We start from the raw sequence: 20744 nt of genomic DNA, 5'->3' as shown, positions 1-20744 counted from the left end.
AGTGTGGCACTTCCTGTTAGAATGGTGAGCCTTATTTCTCCACTTGAATGTAGAGAGACAAGCCCTACCGGGCCTCAACACAAAACTTTCCTCTGTGTGGAGGACAAGTAGAAGGGACACCCAGTGCAGAAAACTCTGATTTTGGTGGTTTGCATGTTGTTGGGACCGTCAGTGAGGGCGACGGTCCTGTGAAGGACTCCTTTTGCCCTGAGCCGTACAACTCATACTTACCTGGCAGGAGAGATACCATGATCAAGAAGGTGGTTCACCCATGGCGAGGCCTGGCCATTGCACTCCGGCGGGGCTGACCTATGCGAATTCCCCAAATGTGGGAATCTCAACTGCATAATTTGTGGTAGTGGGGGACTGCGTTCGCGCTCTCCCCTGATGGATTGTCAAAAGTAATAAGGGGGAAACAGATAGGGACACGCTGCCTTCCAACCTGGCTGTAGCGACAGACAGACGACAAGAATTTCAAAGGTGGCTTAAAGCTATGCACAGCCAGTTTCTTTGCTAGTGCTAGATCACAATATCGTTCGTCAATCAACTTTGTTTCAGATTCAGCAGCCCTTGCTCTGATCAATGTGAAATCCCAGTCACGGCACATCTGCCTTACAGAACGGCTGTGGGCCAATAAAAGGCCCCAATCTTCTCCTGTCTTTTGGTTCACTTCAGTCTGCTGCAGATAAATCTGGTGGTTGAGGGTTTGAAGTCATTTTTCAGAGCTTGACGTAAGGCATGTGTCTTAAAGGTGCTTCGATCAAAGGGTTTGCTCTTCCGTTTTACCGATCGTCACTGAAAAGCAACGCTCGCTTGCCGGGGCCATGGGCGAGGAGGACTGTATGGGGAATGTGATGCCGGCCTTAGCCTATCAGGGGCATCGCTTCTCGGCCTTTTGGCTAAGATCAAGTGTAGTATCTGTTCTTATCAGTTTGATATCTGATACGTCCCCTACCCGGGGACCATATATTAAATTGATTTTTGGACTTGGGAGATGGAACAGGGGCTTGCTCCGTCCACTCCACGCATCGACCCGGTATTGCAGTACCTCCGGGAACGGTGCACCCTCCTCTCTTCAGTGTTTAAAATAATCCTTTCTTTCCGCTGCGTTTAAGAGAAATGTGTGTGTGAGTCTGGCCTGGCTTTGTCACTGCGTTGACATGCTGCCGGGACTCAAGCTTTTTGAAATGAACTGGAATTTTAGTCAGGTTGGGGGTTATTTGTGTGCCAGTTCCCCCATTTGCCACTCTGTGTATGCTATTGCTGTAGTAGCACACAGACACACAATAACATATCAACAGTTATTGTTGCAAAGTGTTTCTGGCCTAGCTGCTGCTTCGACTGTTCTTTTGTTGGCGGTAAAAAAACACACACACACACACACTGGCGGTAGCTATCGGTCGGCTTTGATGTGGAAGTGTGGCACTTCCTGTTAGAATGGTGAGCCTTATTTCTCCACTTGAATGTAGAAAGACAAGCCCTACCGGGCCTCAACACAAAACTTTCCTCTGTGTTGAGGACAAGTAGAAGGGACACCCAGTGCAGAAAACTCTGATTTCGGTGGTTTGCATGTTGTTGGGACCGTCAGTGAGGGCGATGGTCCTGTGAAGGACTCCTTTTGCCCTGAGCCGTACAACTCATACTTACCTGGCAGGGGAGATACCATGATCAAGAAGGTGGTTCACCCATGGCGAGGCCTGGCCATTGCACTCCGGCGGGGCTGACCTATGCGAATTCCCCAAATGTGGGAATCTCGACTGCATAATTTGTGGTAGTGGGGGACTGCGTTCGCGCTCTCCCCTGATGGATTGTCAAAAGTAATAAGGGGGAAACAGATAGGGAGACGCTGCCTTCCAACCTGGCTGTAGCGACAGACAGACGACAAGAATTTCAAAGGTGGCTTAAAGCTATGCACAGCCAGTTTCTTTGCTAGTGCTAGATCACAATATCGCTCGTCAATCAAATTTGTTTCAGATTCAGCAGCCCTTGCTCTGATCAATGTGAAATCCCAGTCACGGCACATCTGCCTTACAGAACGGCTGTGGGCCAATAAAAGGCCCCAATCTTCTCCTGTCTTCTGGTTCACTTCAGTCTGCTGCAGATAAATCTGGTGGTTGAGGGTTTGAAGTCATTTTTCAGAGCTTGACGTAAGGCATGTGTCTTAAAGGTGCTTCGATCAAAGGGTTTGCTCTTCCGTTTTTAGTGATCGTCACTGAAAAGCAACGCTCGCTTGCCGGGGCCATGGGCGAGGAGGACTGTATGGGGAATGTGATGCCGGCCTTAGCCTATCAGGGGCATCGCTTCTCGGCCTTTTGGCTAAGATCAAGTGTAGTATCTGTTCTTATCAGTTTAATATCTGATACGTCCCCTACCCGGGGACCATATATTAAATTGATTTTTGGACTTGGGAGATGGAACAGGGGCTTGCTCCGTCCACTCCACGCATCGACCCGGTATTGCAGTACCTCCGGGAACGGTGCACCCTCCTCTCTTCAGTGTTTAAAATAATCCTTTCTTTCCGCTGCGTTTAAGAGAAATGTGTGTGTGAGTCTGGCCTGGCTTTGTCACTGCGTTGACATGCTGCCGGGACTCAAGCTTTTTGAAATGAACTGGAATTTTAGTCAGGTTGGGGGTTATTTGTGTGCCAGTTCCCCCATTTGCCACTCTGTGTATGCTATTGCTGTAGTAGCACACAGACACACAATAACATATCAACAGTTATTGTTGCAAAGTGTTTCTGGCCTAGCTGCTGCTTCGACTGTTCTTTTGTTGGCGGTAAAAAAACACACACACACACACACACACACACACACACACTGGCGGTAGCTATCGGTCGGCTTTGATGTGGAAGTGTGGCACTTCCTGTTAGAATGGTGAGCCTTATTTCTCCACTTGAATGTAGAAAGACAAGCCCTACCGGGCCTCAACACAAAACTTTCCTCTGTGTTGAGGACAAGTAGAAGGGACACCCAGTGCAGAAAACTCTGATTTCGGTGGTTTGCATGTTGTTGGGACCGTCAGTGAGGGCGATGGTCCTGTGAAGGACTCCTTTTGCCCTGAGCCGTACAACTCATACTTACCTGGCAGGGGAGATACCATGATCAAGAAGGTGGTTCACCCATGGCGAGGCCTGGCCATTGCACTCCGGCGGGGCTGACCTATGCGAATTCCCCAAATGTGGGAATCTCGACTGCATAATTTGTGGTAGTGGGGGACTGCGTTCGCGCTCTCCCCTGATGGATTGTCAAAAGTAATAAGGGGGAAACAGATAGGGAGACGCTGCCTTCCAACCTGGCTGTAGCGACAGACAGACGACAAGAATTTCAAAGGTGGCTTAAAGCTATGCACAGCCAGTTTCTTTGCTAGTGCTAGATCACAATATCGCTCGTCAATCAAATTTGTTTCAGATTCAGCAGCCCTTGCTCTGATCAATGTGAAATCCCAGTCACGGCACATCTGCCTTACAGAACGGCTGTGGGCCAATAAAAGGCCCCAATCTTCTCCTGTCTTCTGGTTCACTTCAGTCTGCTGCAGATAAATCTGGTGGTTGAGGGTTTGAAGTCATTTTTCAGAGCTTGACGTAAGGCATGTGTCTTAAAGGTGCTTCGATCAAAGGGTTTGCTCTTCCGTTTTTAGTGATCGTCACTGAAAAGCAACGCTCGCTTGCCGGGGCCATGGGCGAGGAGGACTGTATGGGGAATGTGATGCCGGCCTTAGCCTATCAGGGGCATCGCTTCTCGGCCTTTTGGCTAAGATCAAGTGTAGTATCTGTTCTTATCAGTTTAATATCTGATACGTCCCCTACCCGGGGACCATATATTAAATTGATTTTTGGACTTGGGAGATGGAACAGGGGCTTGCTCCGTCCACTCCACGCATCGACCCGGTATTGCAGTACCTCCGGGAACGGTGCACCCTCCTCTCTTCAGTGTTTAAAATAATCCTTTCTTTCCGCTGCGTTTAAGAGAAATGTGTGTGTGAGTCTGGCCTGGCTTTGTCACTGCGTTGACATGCTGCCGGGACTCAAGCTTTTTGAAATGAACTGGAATTTTAGTCAGGTTGGGGGTTATTTGTGTGCCAGTTCCCCCATTTGCCACTCTGTGTATGCTATTGCTGTAGTAGCACACAGACACACAATAACATATCAACAGTTATTGTTGCAAAGTGTTTCTGGCCTAGCTGCTGCTTCGACTGTTCTTTTGTTGGCGGTAAAAAAACACACACACACACACACACACACACACACACACTGGCGGTAGCTATCGGTCGGCTTTGATGTGGAAGTGTGGCACTTCCTGTTAGAATGGTGAGCCTTATTTCTCCACTTGAATGTAGAAAGACAAGCCCTACCGGGCCTCAACACAAAACTTTCCTCTGTGTTGAGGACAAGTAGAAGGGACACCCAGTGCAGAAAACTCTGATTTTGGTGGTTTGCATGTTGTTGGGACCGTCAGTGAGGGCGATGGTCCTGTGAAGGACTCCTTTTGCCCTGAGCCGTACAACTCATACTTACCTGGCAGGGGAGATACCATGATCAAGAAGGTGGTTCACCCATGGCGAGGCCTGGCCATTGCACTCCGGCGGGGCTGACCTATGCGAATTCCCCAAATGTGGGAATCTCGACTGCATAATTTGTGGTAGTGGGGGACTGCGTTCGCGCTCTCCCCTGATGGATTGTCAAAAGTAATAAGGGGGAAACAGATAGGGAGACGCTGCCTTCCAACCTGGCTGTAGCGACAGACAGACGACAAGAATTTCAAAGGTGGCTTAAAGCTATGCACAGCCAGTTTCTTTGCTAGTGCTAGATCACAATATCGCTCGTCAATCAAATTTGTTTCAGATTCAGCAGCCCTTGCTCTGATCAATGTGAAATCCCAGTCACGGCACATCTGCCTTACAGAACGGCTGTGGGCCAATAAAAGGCCCCAATCTTCTCCTGTCTTCTGGTTCACTTCAGTCTGCTGCAGATATATCTGGTGGTTGAGGGTTTGAAGTCATTTTTCAGAGCTTGACGTAAGGCATGTGTCTTAAAGGTGCTTCGATCAAAGGGTTTGCTCTTCCGTTTTTAGTGATCGTCACTGAAAAGCAACGCTCGCTTGCCGGGGCCATGGGCGAAGAGGACTGTATGGGGAATGTGATGCCGGCCTTAGCCTGTCAGGGGCATCGCTTCTCGGCCTTTTGGCTAAGATCAAGTGTAGTATCTGTTCTTATCAGTTTAATATCTGATACGTCCCCTACCCGGGGACCATATATTAAATTGATTTTTGGACTTGGGAGATGGAACAGGGGCTTGCTCCGTCCACTCCACGCATCGACCCGGTATTGCAGTACCTCCGGGAACGGTGCACCCTCCTCTCTTCAGTGTTTAAAATAATCCTTTCTTTCCGCTGCGTTTAAGAGAAATGTGTGTGTGAGTCTGGCCTGGCTTTGTCACTGCGTTGACATGCTGCCGGGACTCAAGCTTTTTGAAATGAACTGGAATTTTAGTCAGGTTGGGGGTTATTTGTGTGCCAGTTCCCCCATTTGCCACTCTGTGTATGCTATTGCTGTAGTAGCACACAGACACACAATAACATATCAACAGTTATTGTTGCAAAGTGTTTCTGGCCTAGCTGCTGCTTCGACTGTTCTTTTGTTGGCGGTAAAAAAACACACACACACACACACACACACACACACACACACTGGCGGTAGCTATCGGTCGGCTTTGATGTGGAAGTGTGGCACTTCCTGTTAGAATGGTGAGCCTTATTTCTCCACTTGAATGTAGAGAGACAAGCCCTACCGGGCCTCAACACAAAACTTTCCTCTGTGTGGAGGACAAGTAGAAGGGACACCCAGTGCAGAAAACTCTGATTTTGGTGGTTTGCATGTTGTTGGGACCGTCAGTGAGGGCGATGGTCCTGTGAAGGACTCCTTTTGCCCTGAGCCGTACAACTCATACTTACCTGGCAGGGGAGATACCATGATCAAGAAGGTGGTTCACCCATGGCGAGGCCTGGCCATTGCACTCCGGCGGGGCTGACCTATGCGAATTCCCCAAATGTGGGAATCTCAACTGCATAATTTGTGGTAGTGGGGGACTGCGTTCGCGCTCTCCCCTGATGGATTGTCAAAAGTAATAAGGGGGAAACAGATAGGGACACGCTGCCTTCCAACCTGGCTGTAGCGACAGACAGACGACAAGAATTTCAAAGGTGGCTTAAAGCTATGCACAGCCAGTTTCTTTGCTAGTGCTAGATCACAATATCGTTCGTCAATCAACTTTGTTTCAGATTCAGCAGCCCTTGCTCTGATCAATGTGAAATCCCAGTCACGGCACATCTGCCTTACAGAACGGCTGTGGGCCAATAAAAGGCCCCAATCTTCTCCTGTCTTTTGGTTCACTTCAGTCTGCTGCAGATAAATCTGGTGGTTGAGGGTTTGAAGTCATTTTTCAGAGCTTGACGTAAGGCATGTGTCTTAAAGGTGCTTCGATCAAAGGGTTTGCTCTTCCGTTTTACCGATCGTCACTGAAAAGCAACGCTCGCTTGCCGGGGCCATGGGCGAGGAGGACTGTATGGGGAATGTGATGCCGGCCTTAGCCTATCAGGGGCATCGCTTCTCGGCCTTTTGGCTAAGATCAAGTGTAGTATCTGTTCTTATCAGTTTGATATCTGATACGTCCCCTACCCGGGGACCATATATTAAATTGATTTTTGGACTTGGGAGATGGAACAGGGGCTTGCTCCGTCCACTCCACGCATCGACCCGGTATTGCAGTACCTCCGGGAACGGTGCACCCTCCTCTCTTCAGTGTTTAAAATAATCCTTTCTTTCCGCTGCGTTTAAGAGAAATGTGTGTGTGAGTCTGGCCTGGCTTTGTCACTGCGTTGACATGCTGCCGGGACTCAAGCTTTTTGAAATGAACTGGAATTTTAGTCAGGTTGGGGGTTATTTGTGTGCCAGTTCCCCCATTTGCCACTCTGTGTATGCTATTGCTGTAGTAGCACACAGACACACAATAACATATCAACAGTTATTGTTGCAAAGTGTTTCTGGCCTAGCTGCTGCTTCGACTGTTCTTTTGTTGGCGGTAAAAAAACACACACACACACACACTGGCGGTAGCTATCGGTCGGCTTTGATGTGGAAGTGTGGCACTTCCTGTTAGAATGGTGAGCCTTATTTCTCCACTTGAATGTAGAAAGACAAGCCCTACCGGGCCTCAACACAAAACTTTCCTCTGTGTTGAGGACAAGTAGAAGGGACACCCAGTGCAGAAAACTCTGATTTCGGTGGTTTGCATGTTGTTGGGACCGTCAGTGAGGGCGATGGTCCTGTGAAGGACTCCTTTTGCCCTGAGCCGTACAACTCATACTTACCTGGCAGGGGAGATACCATGATCAAGAAGGTGGTTCACCCATGGCGAGGCCTGGCCATTGCACTCCGGCGGGGCTGACCTATGCGAATTCCCCAAATGTGGGAATCTCGACTGCATAATTTGTGGTAGTGGGGGACTGCGTTCGCGCTCTCCCCTGATGGATTGTCAAAAGTAATAAGGGGGAAACAGATAGGGAGACGCTGCCTTCCAACCTGGCTGTAGCGACAGACAGACGACAAGAATTTCAAAGGTGGCTTAAAGCTATGCACAGCCAGTTTCTTTGCTAGTGCTAGATCACAATATCGCTCGTCAATCAAATTTGTTTCAGATTCAGCAGCCCTTGCTCTGATCAATGTGAAATCCCAGTCACGGCACATCTGCCTTACAGAACGGCTGTGGGCCAATAAAAGGCCCCAATCTTCTCCTGTCTTCTGGTTCACTTCAGTCTGCTGCAGATAAATCTGGTGGTTGAGGGTTTGAAGTCATTTTTCAGAGCTTGACGTAAGGCATGTGTCTTAAAGGTGCTTCGATCAAAGGGTTTGCTCTTCCGTTTTTAGTGATCGTCACTGAAAAGCAACGCTCGCTTGCCGGGGCCATGGGCGAGGAGGACTGTATGGGGAATGTGATGCCGGCCTTAGCCTATCAGGGGCATCGCTTCTCGGCCTTTTGGCTAAGATCAAGTGTAGTATCTGTTCTTATCAGTTTAATATCTGATACGTCCCCTACCCGGGGACCATATATTAAATTGATTTTTGGACTTGGGAGATGGAACAGGGGCTTGCTCCGTCCACTCCGCGCATCGACCCGGTATTGCAGTACCTCCGGGAACGGTGCACCCTCCTCTCTTCAGTGTTTAAAATAATCCTTTCTTTCCGCTGCGTTTAAGAGAAATGTGTGTGTGAGTCTGGCCTGGCTTTGTCACTGCGTTGACATGCTGCCGGGACTCAAGCTTTTTGAAATGAACTGGAATTTTAGTCAGGTTGGGGGTTATTTGTGTGCCAGTTCCCCCATTTGCCACTCTGTGTATGCTATTGCTGTAGTAGCACACAGACACACAATAACATATCAACAGTTATTGTTGCAAAGTGTTTCTGGCCTAGCTGCTGCTTCGACTGTTCTTTTGTTGGCGGTAAAAAAACACACACACACACACACACACACACTGGCGGTAGCTATCGGTCGGCTTTGATGTGGAAGTGTGGCACTTCCTGTTAGAATGGTGAGCCTTATTTCTCCACTTGAATGTAGAAAGACAAGCCCTACCGGGCCTCAACACAAAACTTTCCTCTGTGTTGAGGACAAGTAGAAGGGACACCCAGTGCAGAAAACTCTGATTTCGGTGGTTTGCATGTTGTTGGGACCGTCAGTGAGGGCGATGGTCCTGTGAAGGACTCCTTTTGCCCTGAGCCGTACAACTCATACTTACCTGGCAGGGGAGATACCATGATCAAGAAGGTGGTTCACCCATGGCGAGGCCTGGCCATTGCACTCCGGCGGGGCTGACCTATGCGAATTCCCCAAATGTGGGAGTCCAAAAATCAATTTAATATATGGTCCCCGGGTAGGGGACGTATCAGATATTAAACTGATAAGAACAGATACTACACTTGATCTTAGCCAAAAGGCCGAGAAGCGATGCCCCTGATAGGCTAAGGCCGGCATCACATTCCCCATACAGTCCTCCTCGCCCATGGCCCCGGCAAGCGAGCATTGCTTTTCAGTGACGATCGGTAAAACGGAAGAGCGAATCGAAGCACCTTTAAGACACATGCCTTACGTCAAGCTCTGAAAAATGACTTCAAACCCTCAACCACCAGATTTATCTGCAGCAGACTGAAGTGAACCAAAAGACAGGAGAAGATTGGGGCCTTTTATTGGCCCACAGCCGTTCTGTAAGGCAGATGTGCCGTGACTGGGATTTCACATTGATCAGAGCAAGGGCTGCTGAATCTGAAACAAAGTTGATTGACGAGCGATATTGTGATCTAGCACTAGCAAAGAAACTGGCTGTGCATAGCTTTAAGCCACCTTTGAAATTCTTGTCGTCTGTCTGTCGCTACAGCCAGGTTGGAAGGCAGCGTCTCCCTATCTGTTTCCCCCTTATTACTTTTGACAATCCATCAGGGGAGAGCGCGAACGCAGTCCCCCACTACCACAAATTATGCAGTCGAGATTCCCACATTTGGGGAATTCGCATAGGTCAGCCCCGCCGGAGTGCAATGGCCAAGCCTCGCCATGGGTGAACCACCTTCTTGATCATGGTATCTCCCCTGCCAGGTAAGTATGAGTTGTACGGCTCAGGGCAAAAGGAGTCCTTCACAGGACCATCGCCCTCACTGACGGTCCCAACAACATGCAAACCTCCGAAATCAGAGTTTTCTGCACTGGGTGTCCCTTCTACTTGTCCTCAACACAGAGGAAAGTTTTGTGTTGAGGCCCGGTAGGGCTTGTATTTCTACATTCAAGTGGAGAAATAAGGCTCACCATTCTAACAGGAAGTGCCACACTTCCACATCAAAGCCGACCGATAGCTACCGCCAGTGTGTGTGTGTTTTTTTACCGCCAACAAAAGAACAGTCGAAGCAGCAGCTAGGCCAGAAACACTTTGCAACAATAACTGTTGATATGTTATTGTGTGTCTGTGTGCTACTACAGCAATAGCATACACAGAGTGGCAAATGGGGGAACTGGCACACAAATAACCCCCAACCTGACTAAAATTCCAGTTCATTTCAAAAAGCTTGAGTCCCGGCAGCATGTCAACGCAGTGACAAAGCCAGGCCAGACTCACACACACATTTCTCTTAAACGCAGCGGAAAGAAAGGATTATTTTAAACACTGAAGAGAGGAGGGTGCACCGTTCCCGGAGGTACTGCAATACCGGGTCGATGCGTGGAGTGGACGGAGCAAGCCCCTGTTCCATCTCCCAAGTCCAAAAATCAATTTAATATATGGTCCCCGGGTAGGGGACGTATCAGATATTAAACTGATAAGAACAGATACTACACTTGATCTTAGCCAAAAGGCCGAGAAGCGATGCCCCTGACAGTCTAAGGCCGGCATCACATTCCCCATACAGTCCTCCTCGCCCATGGCCCCGGTAAGCGAGCGTTGCTTTTCAGTGACGATCGGTAAAACGGAAGAGCAAACCCTTTGATCGAAGCACCTTTAAGACACATGCCTTACGTCAAGCTCTGAAAAATGACTTCAAACCCTCAACCACCAGATTTATCTGCAGCAGACTGAAGTGAACCAAAAGACAGGAGAAGATTGGGGCCTTTTATTGGCCCACAGCCGTTCTGTAAGGCAGATGTGCCGTGACTGGGATTTCACATTGATCAGAGCAAGGGCTGCTGAATCTGAAACAAAGTTGATTGACGAGCGATATTGTGATCTAGCACTAGCAAAGAAACTGGCTGTGCATAGCTTTAAGCCACCTTTGAAATTCTTGTCGTCTGTCTGTCGCTACAGCCAGGTTGGAAGGCAGCGTGTCCCTATCTGTTTCCCCCTTATTACTTTTGACAATCCATCAGGGGAGAGCGCGAACGCAGTCCCCCACTACCACAAATTATGCAGTCGAGATTCCCACATTTGGGGAATTCGCATAGGTCAGCCCCGCCGGAGTGCAATGGCCAAGCCTCGCCATGGGTGAACCACCTTCTTGATCATGGTATCTCCCCTGCCAGGTAAGTATGAGTTGTACGGCTCAGGGCAAAAGGAGTCCTTCACAGGACCATCGCCCTCACTGACGGTCCCAACAACATGCAAACCACCAAAATCAGAGTTTTCTGCACTGGGTGTCCCTTCTACTTGTCCTCAACACAGAGGAAAGTTTTGTGTTGAGGCCCGGTAGGGCTTGTCTTTCTACATTCAAGTGGAGAAATAAGGCTCACCATTCTAACAGGAAGTGCCACACTTCCACATCAAAGCCGACCGATAGCTACCGCCAGTGTGTGTGTGTGTGTGTTTTTTTACCGCCAACAAAAGAACAGTCGAAGCAGCAGCTAGGCCAGAAACACTTTGCAACAATAACTGTTGATATGTTATTGTGTGTCTGTGTGCTACTACAGCAATAGCATACACAGAGTGGCAAATGGGGGAACTGGCACACAAATAACCCCCAACCTGACTAAAATTCCAGTTCATTTCAAAAAGCTTGAGTCCCGGCAGCATGTCAACGCAGTGACAAAGCCAGGCCAGACTCACACACACATTTCTCTTAAACGCAGCGGAAAGAAAGGATTATTTTAAACACTGAAGAGAGGAGGGTGCACCGTTCCCGGAGGTACTGCAATTCCGGGTCGATGCGTGGAGTGGACGGAGCAAGCCCCTGTTCCATCTCCCAAGTCCAAAAATCAATTTAATATATGGTCCCCGGGTAGGGGACGTATCAGATATTAAACTGATAAGAACAGATTTTTTTTTTTTTTTTCGTAAAGTTTTATTGTCACAAAAACAATTTCAAGAATCTTTTATACAAGATATTATACTTTTAAAATCACATCTTGAATAAATAAACATTTTTTGCAATTAAACAAGTTGTGTTTACACTATGCATTAAAATGATAAATAGATGCATTTGTTTAATTGTTTACAGGGTTGTTTGAAAGTTTTATTGTTGTGTCGATATTTACTCATGCCAAAATTTTTTTTTTTTTTTTAAATTCTGGAGCGAAGCTGGAAAAGATTCTCCTCAAAAGTTCATTGTTGTTCAGGAGCGCAGTGAGCCCTTACCAAGAAAAACTCAGTCTGCTCTCCCAAAGAGATGTGGTCTCTCGGGATCCTGTCTTTGTGCTCAGAGGAGACCCTCACCCTGCTGCTCCTTCCCACCTGCCTCTCCCGGAGAGTCAGGCCGCCGCTGCTTTGAACTTTTCCTGTGGGGCTCCGGCTCCTTCATCCGAATGGACACAGAGGCGATGTTTCTTTGTGACTGTGTCCTGGGCCCACCGCCTGCAGTGACAGTCTTTCTGGCCGTCACTGCTGCCGTATGGATCACAGCCACGGGGGGGGATCTGCTTGTGCTTCCTTGCCAGAAAGTTTGTGGAGGTCTGGGTGGCGTCTTTTGGGGGCGGCTTGTGTGAAAGACCAGCTACGCTGGTGGGACCTCCCTTGCTGGCAAGCACGGGAATTAGTAAAGAGCCGGCTAGTGCCCACTGTTCTAATGCAGCGCTGCACTCCCAGAGCGATACCTTGCCGAGCTCAGGGACGCCACAACCTGGTCGGCAGCGAGTTTTTGAGCTCCGGGAGTGCATTACGGACCTGACTGGGAGGATCTCATGAGCCACCATTGCTGACAGGTCCCGGAGTCTGTTTGGCAGAGCAGGTGGTTCACGTTGCGCCAAAGAGTGGTGGCTTTGCCTAGTGCAATCCTGCGCGCTGGACTCACTGGTACTCGCTCCTGCACAACAATAGGAGAGAACAATGTTAATTAAAAAATACAACTCTTGTTTGAAACCAAGGTGTCTTAAAATGGTCAGGTTAAAAGAAAACTCTGTTGGTGAGCTGATAAAAGTCAAGTGTGTTAAAAGGATGCTTTTACTGTTTCCCACTAGCGTGCTGCCCTTCACGTCCTTCAAATAATACTGGTGTGTTAAAAACAGCGGGTATCCTTCCTGTTTTAAAAACACATCTGACAAAAAAGGTTAAGATGAGATGAAACCACATGAGCTCTAACTTTCAACGTCACACTTCTCAAAAGGAAAGTTGAGAGGGTGAAAGTCATAAGTATGTTTTAAAACCAACAGACAAAGCATTTTAAAAACACTTGAAAAGAACCAGGTGTTACATTTCTTGTGAATGGAGCTCTTCCTTCACTCTTACTGGAGAAGTGTAAGGGTGTTGAGCTCCATTTCCCTTCCGGACTCTAGGGGGTGGCCTTTCACGCAGTCTTTTGTTAAACATCGAGTCCTTCGGGGTTGATTGCAGAGCTATGTTTAAAAAGGAGGCCTCATTGGGGGAATCGGAGGGGAAGACTCTGGGCTCCTCCACAGATGAACTGTCTGAGAAGTTCCCAGCTCTTCCCCTCTTCTCCAAGACTACTGGAGACTCCGGAGACAATTCTGATAATGGCCTCTTAGCCTGCTGGGCCAGGGGGAGGGGCACTTCCTCACTCTCACTCTCACTCCCAGAGCAAGAAGAGCCAGAGCTAGTTCCGCCCTCTGCCTGCACTGCACCCCCCCCCTCCTCCTCCATACTCTCCACTTGAGGGGCAGTTGCTGCAGGCCCCTCCCCCTCTCCCTCTCCCTCCTCACCTGACTCCTCTCCTCCAGTCACAGGATTTGGAGGGAGATTTGAATTTTCTGGCTCAGGCTCTCCAAATAGCTCGTTAACCATTGCATTCTGTCCGCCATTTTCTTTTTCATTTCCGACCTTCTTTGCTGCCTTAACTTTGTTGGCAAAAGATTTCGGGCAATCTCTGAAGAGATGGTTGCTGTCTCCACAAAGATTACACTTTCTGCCATTGGTGCATTCCTCGAAAGTATGACCAATCTCTCTACACTTTCCACAAATAATCTGCTTACACGCTTCTGCAAGGTGTCCTTGCTCACCGCACTTGCGGCAGAGCTTGGGCTGGCCTTGATAATGAATGTAACCACGGTTGTGTCCCAAAACTATCATGGATGGCAGATGTTTCAGGCCCTGGAAGCCCTGAGGGTCCTGCCATTGCTGGACAGGAACCCTCCAGGAACAGTTCCAGATACCATCCTCATCTCTCACCTTCATAGCCTGGCCTTTGACCGTGCAATGTCTTCCCAGCCACATACATATGTCATCTGCATTCACCATTTCATTGAACATCCTGACAATGACCGTTTTGGAGGCATTGTCAGTCAGTTTCTCAACGTTAAACACAGGAAACTGGGCTCTTGCATTTTCAAAACGTGTCCAAAATTCTCTAAGCAGGATTGCTGAGCGAAAGCTTACATCAAAGCCTTTGCCTTGTGGTAAAGTGAGGATACAATTCAGGTCGTCTGGGGTAAAGTTTAAGGCTTTTTGAAGTAGTTTTCTTGAAAAATCCAGCCTCGACATCCATAATGGCACATCATCAACTACTTTGAAAGCAAAACGGACACTGTGGTGCCTCCGCATGCCGGCACTAGCAGCCGACATGGTGGAGGCACCACAGGCTAAAACACTAAAATCAACTAAAACAGTGAATAAATAGCTAAAAAACAATACCTACAAAAGTTTAAAACTAGAGAAAAAGTGACCAAACTTACCTTGGATGTCAGGAACCAGTTTAGCCACCAGAGGAGGAGGCTCGCTCGAACAATATGGTCTTCTATGGAGCTACCTCAACTATGTGGAAGTTGAAATTGACTTCACAGAAGACAAACACTATCCTCCCAGTACTGCCAAAACCAGTGCCACAGACAGGCACAGGCTCAGACAGCGCAGGAGGCGATCGCAGTCAGGGTCTTATAGGTAAGATCGAAACAGCATCTGATAAGAACAGATACTACACTTGATCTTAGCCAAAAGGCCGAGAAGCGATGCCCCTGATAGGCTAAGGCCGGCATCACATTCCCCATACAGTCCTCCTCGCCCATGGCCCCGGCAAGCGAGCGTTGCTTTTCAGTGACGATCGCTAAAAACGGAAGAGCAAACCCTTTGATCGAAGCACCTTTAAGACACATGCCTTACGTCAAGCTCTGAAAAATGACTTCAAACCCTCAACCACCAGATTTATCTGCAGCAGACTGAAGTGAACCAGAAGACAGGAGAAGATTGGGGCCTTTTATTGGCCCACAGCCGTTCTGTAAGGCAGATGTGCCGTGACTGGGATTTCACATTGATCAGAGCAAGGGCTGCTGAATCTGAAACAAAGTTGATTGACGAGCGATATTGTGATCTAGCACTAGCGAAGAAACTGGCTGTGCATAGCTTTAAGCCACCTTTGAAATTTTTGTCGTCTGTCTGTCACTACAGCCAGGTTGGAAGGCAGCGTCTCCCTATCTGTTTCCCCCTTAATACTTTTGACAATCCATCAGGGGAGAGCGCGAACGCAGTCCTCCACTACCACAAATTATGCAGTCGAGATTCCCACATTTGGGGAATTCGCATAGGTCAGCCCCGCCGGAGTGCAATGGCCAGGCCTCGCCATGGGTGAACCACCTTCTTGATCATGGTATCTCCCCTGCCAGGTAAGTATGAGTTGTACGGCTCAGGGCAAAAGGACTCCTTCACAGGACCATCGCCCTCACTGACGGTCCCAACAACATGCAAACCACCGAAATCAGAGTTTTCTGCACTGGGTGTCCCTTCTACTTGTCCTCAACACAGAGGAAAGTTTTGTGTTGAGGCCCGGTAGGGCTTGTCTTTCTACATTCAAGTGGAGAAATAAGGCTCACCATTCTAACAGGAAGTGCCACACTTCCACATCAAAGCCGACCGATAGCTACCGCCAGTGTGTGTGTGTTTTTTTACCGCCAACAAAAGAACAGTCGAAGCAGCAGCTAGGCCAGAAACACTTTGCAACAATAACTGTTGATATGTTATTGTGTGTCTGTGTGCTACTACAGCAATAGCATACACAGAGTGGCAAATGGGGGAACTGGCACACAAATAACCCCCAACCTGACTAAAATTCCAGTTCATTTCAAAAAGCTTGAGTCCCGGCAGCATGTCAACGCAGTGACAAAGCCAGGCCAGACTCACACACACATTTCTCTTAAACGCAGCAGAAAGAAAGGATTATTTTAAACACTGAAGAGAGGAGGGTGCACCGTTCCCGGAGGTACTGCAATACCGGGTCGATGCGTGGAGTGGACGGAGCAAGCCCCTGTTCCATCTCTCAAGTCCAAAAATCAATTTAATATATGGTCCCCGGGTAGGGGACGTATCAGATATTAAACTGATAAGAACAGATACTACACTTGATCTTAGCCAAAAGGCCGAGAAGCGATGCCCCTGATAGGCTAAGGCTGGCATCACATTCCCCATACAGTCCTCCTCGCCCATGGCCCCGGCAAGCGAGCGTTGCTTTTCAGTGACGATCGCTAAAAACGGAAGAGCAAACCCTTTGATCGAAGCACCTTTAAGACACATGCCTTACGTCAAGCTCTGAAAAATGACTTCAAACCCTCAACCACCAGATTTATCTGCAGCAGACTGAAGTGAACCAGAAGACAGGAGAAGATTGGGGCCTTTTATTGGCCCACAGCCGTTCTGTAAGGCAGATGTGCCGTGACTGGGATTTCACATTGATCAGAGCAAGGGCTGCTGAATCTGAAACAAAGTTGATTGACGAACGATATTGTGATCTAGCACTAGCAAAGAAACTGGCTGTGCATAGCTTTAAGCCACCTTTGAAATTCTTGTCGTCTGTCTGTCGCTACAGCCAGGTTGGAAGGCAGCGTGTCCCTATCTGTTTCCCCCTTATTACTTTTGACAATCCATCAGGGGAGAGCGCGAACGCAGTCCCCCACTACCACAAATTATGCAGTTGAGATTCCCACATTTGGGGAATTCGCATAGGTCAGCCCCGCCGGAGTGCAATGGCCAGGCCTCGCCATGGGTGAACCACCTTCTTGATCATGGTATCTCCCCTGCCAGGTAAGTATGAGTTGTACGGCTCAGGGCAAAAGGAGTCCTTCACAGGACCATCGCCCTCACTGACGGTCCCAACAACATGCAAACCACCAAAATCAGAGTTTTCTGCACTGGGTGTCCCTTCTACTTGTCCTCCACACAGAGGAAAGTTTTGTGTTGAGGCCCGGTAGGGCTTGTCTCTCTACATTCAAGTGGAGAAATAAGGCTCACCATTCTAACAGGAAGTGCCACACTTCCACATCAAAGCCGACCGATAGCTACCGCCAGTGTGTGTGTGTGTGTGTGTGTTTTTGTACCGCCAACAAAAGAACAGTCGAAGCAGCAGCTAGGCCAGAAACACTTTGCAACAATAACTGTTGATATGTTATTGTGTGTCTGTGTGCTACTACAGCAATAGCATACACAGAGTGGCAAATGGGGGAACTGGCACACAAATAACCCCCAACCTGACTAAAATTCCAGTTCATTTCAAAAAGCTTGAGTCCCGGCAGCATGTCAACGCAGTGACAAAGCCAGGCCAGACTCACACACACATTTCTCTTAAACGCAGCGGAAAGAAAGGATTATTTTAAACACTGAAGAGAGGAGGGTGCACCGTTCCCGGAGGTACTGCAATACCGGGTCGATGCGTGGAGTGGACGGAGCAAGCCCCTGTTCCATCTCCCAAGTCCAAAAATCAATTTAATATATGGTCCCCGGGTAGGGGACGTATCAGATATTAAACTGATAAGAACAGATACTACACTTGATCTTAGCCAAAAGGCCGAGAAGCGATGCCCCTGATAGGCTAAGGCCGGCATCACATTCCCCATACAGTCCTCCTCGCCCATGGCCCCGGCAAGCGAGCGTTGCTTTTCAGTGACGATCACTAAAAACGGAAGAGCAAACCCTTTGATCGAAGCACCTTTAAGACACATGCCTTACGTCAAGCTCTGAAAAATGACTTCAAACCCTCAACCACCAGATTTATCTGCAGCAGACTGAAGTGAACCAGAAGACAGGAGAAGATTGGGGCCTTTTATTGGCCCACAGCCGTTCTGTAAGGCAGATGTGCCGTGACTGGGATTTCACATTGATCAGAGCAAGGGCTGCTGAATCTGAAACAAAGTTGATTGACGAGCGATATTGTGATCTAGCACTAGCGAAGAAACTGGCTGTGCATAGCTTTAAGCCACCTTTGAAATTTTTGTCGTCTGTCTGTCACTACAGCCAGGTTGGAAGGCAGCGTCTCCCTATCTGTTTCCCCCTTAATACTTTTGACAATCCATCAGGGGAGAGCGCGAACGCAGTCCCCCACTACCACAAATTATGCAGTCGAGATTCCCACATTTGGGGAATTCGCATAGGTCAGCCCCGCCGGAGTGCAATGGCCAGGCCTCGCCATGGGTGAACCACCTTCTTGATCATGGTATCTCCCCTGCCAGGTAAGTATGAGTTGTACGGCTCAGGGCAAAAGGACTCCTTCACAGGACCATCGCCCTCACTGACGGTCCCAACAACATGCAAACCACCGAAATCAGAGTTTTCTGCACTGGGTGTCCCTTCTACTTGTCCTCAACACAGAGGAAAGTTTTGTGTTGAGGCCCGGTAGGGCTTGTCTTTCTACATTCAAGTGGAGAAATAAGGCTCACCATTCTAACAGGAAGTGCCACACTTCCACATCAAAGCCGACCGATAGCTACCGCCAGTGTGTGTGTGTTTTTTTACCGCCAACAAAAGAACAGTCGAAGCAGCAGCTAGGCCAGAAACACTTTGCAACAATAACTGTTGATATGTTATTGTGTGTCTGTGTGCTACTACAGCAATAGCATACACAGAGTGGCAAATGGGGGAACTGGCACACAAATAACCCCCAACCTGACTAAAATTCCAGTTCATTTCAAAAAGCTTGAGTCCCGGCAGCATGTCAACGCAGTGACAAAGCCAGGCCAGACTCACACACACATTTCTCTTAAACGCAGCGGAAAGAAAGGATTATTTTAAACACTGAAGAGAGGAGGGTGCACCGTTCCCGGAGGTACTGCAATACCGGGTCGATGCGTGGAGTGGACGGAGCAAGCCCCTGTTCCATCTCCCAAGTCCAAAAATCAATTTAATATATGGTCCCCGGGTAGGGGACGTATCAGATATTAAACTGATAAGAACAGATACTACACTTGATCTTAGCCAAAAGGCCGAGAAGCGATGCCCCTGATAGGCTAAGGCCGGCATCACATTCCCCATACAGTCCTCCTCGCCCATGGCCCCGGCAAGCGAGCGTTGCTTTTCAGTGACGATCACTAAAAACGGAAGAGCAAACCCTTTGATCGAAGCACCTTTAAGACACATGCCTTACGTCAAGCTCTGAAAAATGACTTCAAACCCTCAACCACCAGATTTATCTGCAGCAGACTGAAGTGAACCAGAAGACAGGAGAAGATTGGGGCCTTTTATTGGCCCACAGCCGTTCTGTAAGGCAGATGTGCCGTGACTGGGATTTCACATTGATCAGAGCAAGGGCTGCTGAATCTGAAACAAATTTGATTGACGAGCGATATTGTGATCTAGCACTAGCAAAGAAACTGGCTGTGCATAGCTTTAAGCCACCTTTGAAATTCTTGTCGTCTGTCTGTCGCTACAGCCAGGTTGGAAGGCAGCGTCTCCCTATCTGTTTCCCCCTTATTACTTTTGACAATCCATCAGGGGAGAGCGCGAACGCAGTCCCCCACTACCACAAATTATGCAGTCGAGATTCCCACATTTGGGGAATTCGCATAGGTCAGCCCCGCCGGAGTGCAATGGCCAGGCCTCGCCATGGGTGAACCACCTTCTTGATCATGGTATCTCCCCTGCCAGGTAAGTATGAGTTGTACGGCTCAGGGCAAAAGGAGTCCTTCACAGGACCATCGCCCTCACTGACGGTCCCAACAACATGCAAACCACCGAAATCAGAGTTTTCTGCACTGGGTGTCCCTTCTACTTGTCCTCAACACAGAGGAAAGTTTTGTGTTGAGGCCCGGTAGGGCTTGTCTTTCTACATTCAAGTGGAGAAATAAGGCTCACCATTCTAACAGGAAGTGCCACACTTCCACATCAAAGCCGACCGATAGCTACCGCCAGTGTGTGTGTGTGTGTGTGTGTGTGTTTTTTTACCGCCAACAAAAGAACAGTCGAAGCAGCAGCTAGGCCAGAAACACTTTGCAACAATAACTGTTGATATGTTATTGTGTGTCTGTGTGCTACTACAGCAATAGCATACACAGAGTGGCAAATGGGGGAACTGGCACACAAATAACCCCCAACCTGACTAAAATTCCAGTTCATTTCAAAAAGCTTGAGTCCCGGCAGCATGTCAACGCAGTGACAAAGCCAGGCCAGACTCACACACACATTTCTCTTAAACGCAGCGGAAAGAAAGGATTATTTTAAACACTGAAGAGAGGAGGGTGCACCGTTCCCGGAGGTACTGCAATACCGGGTCGATGCGTGGAGTGGACGGAGCAAGCCCCTGTTCCATCTCCCAAGTCCAAAAATCAATTTAATATATGGTCCCCGGGTAGGGGACGTATCAGATATTAAACTGATAAGAACAGATACTACACTTGATCTTAGCCAAAAGGCCGAGAAGCGATGCCCCTGATAGGCTAAGGCCGGCATCACATTCCCCATACAGTCCTCCTCGCCCATGGCCCCGGCAAGCGAGCGTTGCTTTTCAGTGACGATCACTAAAAACGGAAGAGCAAACCCTTTGATCGAAGCACCTTTAAGACACATGCCTTACGTCAAGCTCTGAAAAATGACTTCAAACCCTCAACCACCAGATTTATCTGCAGCAGACTGAAGTGAACC

General features: G+C 48.6%; 25 non-coding genes and 2 pseudogenes across 25 annotated transcripts; 13 read left to right on the top strand and 14 right to left on the bottom strand.

Moving 5' to 3' along the window:
* The first annotated feature begins 223 nt into the window (after positions 1-223).
* LOC132957274 (U1 spliceosomal RNA) lies at positions 224-387 on the top strand. Its single transcript, XR_009666486.1, has one exon. It is a non-coding gene; the product is annotated as a U1 spliceosomal RNA (small nuclear RNA).
* A 492-nt stretch (positions 388-879) lies between these two features.
* On the top strand, positions 880-1070 carry LOC132956842 (U2 spliceosomal RNA). Its single transcript, XR_009666097.1, has one exon. It is a non-coding gene; the product is annotated as a U2 spliceosomal RNA (small nuclear RNA).
* Positions 1071-1639: 569 nt separating this feature from the next.
* Positions 1640-1803, top strand: LOC132957007 (U1 spliceosomal RNA). The gene has a single exon (XR_009666230.1). It is a non-coding gene; the product is annotated as a U1 spliceosomal RNA (small nuclear RNA).
* A 493-nt stretch (positions 1804-2296) lies between these two features.
* Positions 2297-2487, top strand: LOC132957381 (U2 spliceosomal RNA). Its single transcript, XR_009666585.1, has one exon. It is a non-coding gene; the product is annotated as a U2 spliceosomal RNA (small nuclear RNA).
* A 585-nt stretch (positions 2488-3072) lies between these two features.
* On the top strand, positions 3073-3236 carry LOC132957006 (U1 spliceosomal RNA). Its single transcript, XR_009666229.1, has one exon. It is a non-coding gene; the product is annotated as a U1 spliceosomal RNA (small nuclear RNA).
* Positions 3237-3729: 493 nt separating this feature from the next.
* Positions 3730-3920, top strand: LOC132957380 (U2 spliceosomal RNA). The gene has a single exon (XR_009666584.1). It is a non-coding gene; the product is annotated as a U2 spliceosomal RNA (small nuclear RNA).
* Positions 3921-4505: 585 nt separating this feature from the next.
* LOC132957005 (U1 spliceosomal RNA) lies at positions 4506-4669 on the top strand. Its single transcript, XR_009666228.1, has one exon. It is a non-coding gene; the product is annotated as a U1 spliceosomal RNA (small nuclear RNA).
* A 493-nt stretch (positions 4670-5162) lies between these two features.
* On the top strand, positions 5163-5353 carry LOC132957379 (U2 spliceosomal RNA). Its single transcript, XR_009666583.1, has one exon. It is a non-coding gene; the product is annotated as a U2 spliceosomal RNA (small nuclear RNA).
* Positions 5354-5940: 587 nt separating this feature from the next.
* On the top strand, positions 5941-6104 carry LOC132957213 (U1 spliceosomal RNA). Its single transcript, XR_009666428.1, has one exon. It is a non-coding gene; the product is annotated as a U1 spliceosomal RNA (small nuclear RNA).
* A 492-nt stretch (positions 6105-6596) lies between these two features.
* Positions 6597-6787, top strand: LOC132956841 (U2 spliceosomal RNA). The gene has a single exon (XR_009666096.1). It is a non-coding gene; the product is annotated as a U2 spliceosomal RNA (small nuclear RNA).
* A 569-nt stretch (positions 6788-7356) lies between these two features.
* Positions 7357-7520, top strand: LOC132957003 (U1 spliceosomal RNA). Its single transcript, XR_009666227.1, has one exon. It is a non-coding gene; the product is annotated as a U1 spliceosomal RNA (small nuclear RNA).
* Positions 7521-8013: 493 nt separating this feature from the next.
* LOC132956836 (U2 spliceosomal RNA) lies at positions 8014-8204 on the top strand. The gene has a single exon (XR_009666091.1). It is a non-coding gene; the product is annotated as a U2 spliceosomal RNA (small nuclear RNA).
* Positions 8205-8781: 577 nt separating this feature from the next.
* LOC132957282 (U1 spliceosomal RNA) lies at positions 8782-8938 on the top strand. The gene has a single exon (XR_009666492.1). It is a non-coding gene; the product is annotated as a U1 spliceosomal RNA (small nuclear RNA).
* LOC132956953 (U2 spliceosomal RNA) lies at positions 8882-9000 on the bottom strand (annotated as a pseudogene).
* A 484-nt stretch (positions 9001-9484) lies between these two features.
* Positions 9485-9648, bottom strand: LOC132956891 (U1 spliceosomal RNA). Its single transcript, XR_009666144.1, has one exon. It is a non-coding gene; the product is annotated as a U1 spliceosomal RNA (small nuclear RNA).
* A 563-nt stretch (positions 9649-10211) lies between these two features.
* On the bottom strand, positions 10212-10402 carry LOC132957378 (U2 spliceosomal RNA). The gene has a single exon (XR_009666582.1). It is a non-coding gene; the product is annotated as a U2 spliceosomal RNA (small nuclear RNA).
* A 492-nt stretch (positions 10403-10894) lies between these two features.
* LOC132957445 (U1 spliceosomal RNA) lies at positions 10895-11058 on the bottom strand. The gene has a single exon (XR_009666649.1). It is a non-coding gene; the product is annotated as a U1 spliceosomal RNA (small nuclear RNA).
* Positions 11059-11627: 569 nt separating this feature from the next.
* LOC132956952 (U2 spliceosomal RNA) lies at positions 11628-11824 on the bottom strand. Its single transcript, XR_009666198.1, has one exon. It is a non-coding gene; the product is annotated as a U2 spliceosomal RNA (small nuclear RNA).
* Positions 11825-14763: 2939 nt separating this feature from the next.
* LOC132956983 (U2 spliceosomal RNA) lies at positions 14764-14859 on the bottom strand (annotated as a pseudogene).
* Positions 14860-15352: 493 nt separating this feature from the next.
* On the bottom strand, positions 15353-15516 carry LOC132957253 (U1 spliceosomal RNA). Its single transcript, XR_009666465.1, has one exon. It is a non-coding gene; the product is annotated as a U1 spliceosomal RNA (small nuclear RNA).
* Positions 15517-16079: 563 nt separating this feature from the next.
* On the bottom strand, positions 16080-16270 carry LOC132956930 (U2 spliceosomal RNA). Its single transcript, XR_009666183.1, has one exon. It is a non-coding gene; the product is annotated as a U2 spliceosomal RNA (small nuclear RNA).
* Positions 16271-16763: 493 nt separating this feature from the next.
* LOC132957212 (U1 spliceosomal RNA) lies at positions 16764-16927 on the bottom strand. Its single transcript, XR_009666427.1, has one exon. It is a non-coding gene; the product is annotated as a U1 spliceosomal RNA (small nuclear RNA).
* A 573-nt stretch (positions 16928-17500) lies between these two features.
* On the bottom strand, positions 17501-17691 carry LOC132957377 (U2 spliceosomal RNA). The gene has a single exon (XR_009666581.1). It is a non-coding gene; the product is annotated as a U2 spliceosomal RNA (small nuclear RNA).
* Positions 17692-18184: 493 nt separating this feature from the next.
* On the bottom strand, positions 18185-18348 carry LOC132957002 (U1 spliceosomal RNA). Its single transcript, XR_009666226.1, has one exon. It is a non-coding gene; the product is annotated as a U1 spliceosomal RNA (small nuclear RNA).
* Positions 18349-18911: 563 nt separating this feature from the next.
* On the bottom strand, positions 18912-19102 carry LOC132957376 (U2 spliceosomal RNA). Its single transcript, XR_009666580.1, has one exon. It is a non-coding gene; the product is annotated as a U2 spliceosomal RNA (small nuclear RNA).
* Positions 19103-19595: 493 nt separating this feature from the next.
* Positions 19596-19759, bottom strand: LOC132957001 (U1 spliceosomal RNA). Its single transcript, XR_009666225.1, has one exon. It is a non-coding gene; the product is annotated as a U1 spliceosomal RNA (small nuclear RNA).
* Positions 19760-20336: 577 nt separating this feature from the next.
* LOC132957375 (U2 spliceosomal RNA) lies at positions 20337-20527 on the bottom strand. The gene has a single exon (XR_009666579.1). It is a non-coding gene; the product is annotated as a U2 spliceosomal RNA (small nuclear RNA).
* Positions 20528-20744: the final 217 nt, after the last annotated feature.

Source organism: Labrus mixtus, chromosome 22, assembly GCF_963584025.1.
Source record: "Labrus mixtus chromosome 22, fLabMix1.1, whole genome shotgun sequence".
NCBI lineage: Eukaryota > Metazoa > Chordata > Actinopteri > Labriformes > Labridae > Labrus > Labrus mixtus.
This window is presented reverse-complemented; position numbering and strand designations above follow the sequence as displayed.